Source organism: Lactuca saligna, chromosome 9, assembly GCF_052625555.1.
Source record: "Lactuca saligna cultivar CGN05327 chromosome 9, ASM5262555v1, whole genome shotgun sequence".
Taxonomy (NCBI): Eukaryota; Viridiplantae; Streptophyta; class Magnoliopsida; order Asterales; family Asteraceae; genus Lactuca; species Lactuca saligna.
Window position 1 is genome coordinate 168,023,528 of NC_136425.1, and position 6,355 is coordinate 168,029,882.

A 6,355-nucleotide genomic window follows, 5' to 3' on the forward strand; every position below is an offset into this window, starting at 1 on the left:
GAAGTTTGCCCGTAACCACTCAGCGAGTGGTCTTGTCGAGTTAAGGGGTCGACTCAGTGAGTCAGGGAGAGTCAAGGGGGGGGGGACTGAGTCAAGCTAGAACTCACCGAGTTGTTCTTGAGACTCGGCGAGTTGAGTCGTGGTGGCCCCACGATTTATGCCAGGTGAAACTCGTTGAGTCAGAGAAGTACTCGGTGTGTCAAGAGAGGATCCAAGGGAGTCAGTGGACACGTATAGACTCGCCGAGTCGCCCTAGTGCACTTGTCGGGTCCGGTTAAAGTGCGTTGACCTTGTTGACCTTTAGGGTTGAGTTCAGTTGTATTTATGAGTGTATTACTTTGTGTGATTAGGCGGAGGCTAGATCACATTTATTCCGAGATAGATATTTACCGAGATACGCGAGGTGAGTCTTCACACTATACTTTACCTTGAGTAGGTAAATAGAGTTATGTGATACAGTTTTTTATATATATATATTGTTTGTTGCACTGCATTCTTCTATGTGATTTATGATGTACATGCTTGCAGAGTTAGAACCTGAGGGTTCACAGAGTTTGGGTGCACGGATGCACAGAGTTATAGCATCGAGTGGCTAATATGTGTTATATGTGGTATTTGGGGAACTCACTAAGCTTTGTGCTTACAGTGTTCTGTGTTATGTTTTTCAAGTCCTAGTGAGGATCGCGGGAAGGCGCCGTCTTGATCAGTACACACACGGGATTTTTATGCTATGAGATCTTGGGATTGTTATATGTTATAAATTTAGTTTCAAACAATGATGTTTTTATGATTTACAAATGAATTATGTTTTTATAAATGCGAAAAATTGTTTTAGAAATTTACGGTGTTACAGACTTAGTGCTAACTATGAAACGTGGGATCAATAAATAAGAGGGTGGATCAAGAAAGAGGACGGAAAATGAAGAGGTTACTTATCGATAATGACAGAGAGAAGAAAAAGTCTGTAGTGTTATCATGATGTTGTGGCTGTTAGTATTCTTATACATATGTCTCTAGGGTAGAAGTAGGGTCGGCTGCTAATTAAACAATAGCTTTTGCATGGGCTTTATTAGATTTTAATTATTTTATAAGTCAAATGGGCCAGACACAGGATGCGACAAAGCGCAATGCGCATGATGCGCTTCGATGCGCATGCATCACATCGTATCATGTAGGTCGCTTCGCCTAATATCTCTGTTGCGCTTAGGCCATTGCAACGCAATGCAACATCGCACCGGTTGCAACATGCACACTTTTTTAAACCACTAAGAAGAAGTGAGGATTTGGAGCATGGAAAGATAAACCTAATCATGGAGAATAGGAAAGTTTCACCTGTCACCACGATAGGAGTTTATTGCTTAGTGCTAAATAGTGGGTTTACATTAGACTTGAATAAATGTTGTTATTTTCCAGAAATGGCAAGAAATGTTATTTCCTTTCATGCATTGTACAAACAAGGTTTCACCTTTTATTTTGATAATAAAAGTGGTGGTATTGATGCTTTCTATAATAGTGTTCTTTATTTTAAAGCATTACCTTATGATGGTGTGTATGAAACTCTATCTGTTGTAGATAACATAGGAAATAATGTATTGTGTATCGATTCTTCCACTAGCTTAGATAAAGCATCTTTATGGCATTGTCGTCTTGGACATGTAAGTAAGAAACTTATAGGCCAACTCCAAAAGGATGGAGTCTTGGAATCATTCGACCTAAAGTCAGATGATAGTTGTGAATCTTGTGTACTTGGAAAAATAACAAAGTCACCTTTTACTGGCACTTGTGCTAGGGGTGAAGGTTTGTTGGATCTTATACACACAAATGTGTGTAGACCCTTCAAAACCGCCACTAGAGATGATAATCGCTTTTATGTGACTTTTATTGATGATTTTAGTAGATATGTATATGTCTATTTAATCAAACATAAGTTGGAAACCTTTGATAAATTCAAAGATTTTAAGCAAGAAGTGGAGAATCAGTTGGGCAGGAACATTAAGATGCTTCGATCCGATCGAGGTGGTGAGTATCTTAGTATCGAGTTCCTTGACTATCTTAAGGAATGTGGGATAGTCTCACAATTGACACCTCCCAGTACACCACAGTTGAATGGTGTAGCTGAGAGGCGCAATCGAACCTTGTCGGACATGGTTCGTTCCATGATGAGTCGAGTTTTGCTACCAATCTCATTTTGGGGGAATGCCTTAGAGACTTCCACTCATATCCTTAACCTAGTCCCTACAAAGAAGGTTGCCAAAACACCTCACAATATGTGGACTAGAAAAGTTCCAAATCTAGACCACATCAAGGTTTGGGGTTGTGAGGCTTTCATGAGACGCGAGACTCACGACAAGCTCGAACCTCGAAGTGAGAGGTGTGTTTTCATCGGCTACCCACATAAATCTTTTGGTTATATCTTCTACAGACCCAGTGACAATGTGGTCTTTGTAGCAAGAAGAGGAGTCTTTCGAGAGAGAGAACTCATAAGCCAAGGAGACAGTGGGGGGCAAGTTGGCCTTGAAGAAATTCAAGAGTTAAGCAGTGAAGGAACCTCAAACCCTAGCCCTCAACCTGAGGAGGAAACTCCTGTTGAGCCGACTGAAAAGTCCATACCTCTGAGGCATTCCACCAGAGTTAGGAATGCACCTTAGCATTATTATGGTTTTCATATTACTGCAGAAGGTGATACCCTTATCAGTGATAATACACTGATAAATCTGGAAGAGCCTAACAGCTACACGGAAGCCATGGCAGACCTTGAGTCTGCTAAATGGAAACATGATTTGGATAGCGAGATACAATCCATGTATGACAATCAAGTTTAGAAATTGGTTAACAATGTACCAAGTCGTAAGATAGTAGGGTGCAAATGGATCTTCAAGAAGAAGACCGATACGGATGGTAATGTACACACATATAAGGCACGATAGGTTGCAAAGGGTTATTCACAAACTCCAGGAGTTGATTATGATGAGACCTTTGCACCAGTGGCCAAGATTAAGTCTATTAGGGTTTTGTTAGCCATTGCTTCATTTCATGACTATGAAATATGGAAAATAGATGTCAAAACCGCTTTCCTTAATGGAAAGTTGGCTGAGGATGTTTACATGGTTCAGCCAGAGGGTTTTGTAAGTACAGAATACCCAAATAGGGTGTGTAAGCTTGAAAAATCCATATATGGATTGAAAAAAGCACCTCGCAGATGGAATCTTTGCTTCGATGAGAAAGTCAAAGAGTTTGGCTTTTTGAGATGTGAATATGATTCTTGTATATATGTTAAGGCTAGTGGAAGTATAGTTAGCTTTTTGGTACTGTATGTTGATGACATACTGCTCAAAGGAAATGACATCCCAACCTTGCAGGAAGTGAAATATTGGCTTGGCAAGTGTTTCACTGTGAAAGACTTAGGAGAAGCTGCCTATATCCTCGGGATAAAGATTTTGAGAAACAGGAGTAAAAGACTAATTGGACCTAGTCAGAGTACCTACTTAGACAAAGTGCTAAAGAGGTTCAGTATGGAAAATTCCAAGAAAGGAGATTTACCTATTCAGTGTAATGCCAGACTGAGTAAAACTCAGAGCTCGAGTACAGATGAAGAGATAGCTGAGATGAGTCGAGTCCCATATGCTTCCGCTGTAGGCTCGATCATGTATGCTATGACTTGTACTCATCCTGATGTTGCTTTTGCTTTAAGCATGGTTAGCAGATATCAGAGTAATCCTGGAAAGGCTCACTGGACTGCAGTAAAGAATATTCTCAAGTACCTGCGAAGGACTAAGATTGTGTCCTTACCCTTGGTGGGAGTGATGACTTGAAAGTAGCAGGGTATAGTGATGCTAGCTTTCAGACTGATAGGGATAATTTCTGCTCTCAGTTGAGCTGGGAATTTACCCTAAAAAGAGGGGCAATTACTTAGAAAAGTTCCAAGCAAGATACAGTGGCTGATTCCACTTGTGAATCAGAGTATATAGCAGCAAGTGAAGTAACAAAGGAGGCTATATGGCTAAGGAACTTCATTGGAGACCTTGGAGTTGTACCAGCTATTAAGGAGCCCATGGAAATTTTCTGCGATAGAGAAAGTGCAGTTGCCTTAGCAAAGGAACCAAGGGATCAGAGGAGATCCAGGCACATCGACAAAAAATATCATTTCATCAGACATCGAATAGAAGAAGGAATCCTCGTGGAAAATAGGGTATCATCAGATGAGAACCCGACAAATCCCCTCACGAAGGGATTGAGTAGGGTTAAGCATCTTCATCATGCTAGGAGCATAGGTCTAAGAGATGATATTAGTTTTTAGAAGTTAGATAATTTTGAAATATGTAAAATGTAATTGACATTTGATGATAAATAAAAGTTGTTATTTAGGATTGGACTAAATCTTTGTGATAGTCCATGAAGAGTTGGTCCAAAAGGCTAATGAGTTATTAGATTAAAAGCCCAAGTGAATTAGGGTTTACAAGTTGAAACCCTAGGAATTTCAAACTATAAAATGAACCACTAGCTTGCTAAAATCCGACCCCGAAGACTTCTAAGGTGAATGCATAGCTGATTTTAGGTTCATAACTTCTCTCTCATATTCATCCAATTGTTATTGGTGTTAGTGAAAGTGTGATGGGAATCATCAGTTGGGACATAGTAGGTAATGGAAGTCATGGGCGTGACTCATGAGCAGAGGCCAGAGGAGGAGATGAGGAAGCATTAACTAGACCCTGTGCATCAGCAGACTTCGAGGATAGAGTCTAGTTCAAGTGGGGGAGATTTGTAATGCTTGGTTTATGTGTTATTCAGTTTTGAACATTTTTATACTTTTGGGTTGGAACTCGACGAGTTGAAGAGTTCCAACTTATCGAGTAGAGATCAGTTTGGATGCGCAATAAGGGGTCTACTCGACGAGTTGGAAGGCCCCAACTTGATGAGTAGACACTAGAAAGGAAAACCCTAAGTTTCAGGGTTTGTACCTTATTTAAAGGCCTTAAGCCTAACTTGTAGCCTCCCTTATCACCCTCTTTGTCTAGAGAAACCCTAAATCGTCTCTTATCTCCCATTTTGAGTGTGTAAGGGATTAAGGAGTGCCTTTTGGTGTTTATGTGAAGAAGCTTGAAGTGGTTGGTGCATAGCTAAAGGGAGAGGTTGTAGATCCGGTGTTTACTCTGCTGTGGCAACCATTTTAAGGTATAAATTCGAAACCTTGACCTTCCTTTTCTTAGATATTCTTCTATGAAACTTTATGGACATTATTATCCTAGTTTGGTACCCTTCTTGGTTTTGAGCATGATTTGAAGATATGGCTTTAGATCTGGACAACTCAGGGCCTTTGAGGACTTAAATTTGCCAACCTTATCAAGTCTTTGCCCTCCTTCATGCTTTAGGTCCCTTGACAAGCTTTGATTAAGTGTTTTAACCTCTTGAGGCCTTGCATCCATGTAAAGTTATCAACTTTGTGTGATATTTCGGCCCTAAGGGACTAGATCTGTAATTTGGGGTTTTAGATTCGACTGAAAGGGCTCAATATGTTATGACAGGGGGAAAACTCGATGAGTTTCCATGACAACTTGACGAGTAGGATTGGGTTTTCCTATTTTCGGTATACAGAGTGAACTCGACGAGTTGGCAAGATAACTCGGCGAGTTGGTTAGGTTTTTCCCTGGTTTTCTGAACAACTGAAGGAACTCAACGAGTTTGTAGATGCACTCGACGAGTTGGGTCAACATGGACTGTTGACATTGACTGTTGACTGTTGACTTTGACCAGGAGTTGACTAGGGTTGACCATTAGGTATTTTAGGCCTTTTTGGTATTGGGCCTTCTCGAGTTAGGCCCATTGATGGATTATAGACATTATAGTGTTGGGCTTGTGTTTGGGTTTGGACCTCAGTTATGGATCATATTGGGCTAGGGGTAGAATGGTCATTTTACCCCATGTGGATTAAGGGTTATAGTATGGAACCTAATTGCTAATTGGGTATATTGATTGGTAGTGACGATCCGGGAAGCTGGCAGGGCGGCAACTAAGGATTTCATTCGGGAAGATTTTGCATTCGAGGTGAGTCTCCTCGCCATACCAATGGGTCTAAGGCACCAAGTCCGTCCTATTTATCTAGTTGTGATGATTATTAAGGGTGTGCTATTGATGCATTATGTATTTATGTGAAGACCATGTAGGGGTTCCCATGGCAAGTAGTTATATATGTGGTATGCTAGTTGATTGTGTGGTATTTGGTATGCTAGTTGTCTTTGTGATACTTGCATGGAAGACCTCGGGGGGTTCCCGAGGCAGTTGGATATAAGACCATGTGGGGGTTCATATGGCATTCCAGGATAAGACCATGAGGGGGTTCCTATGGCACTCGGTGTAA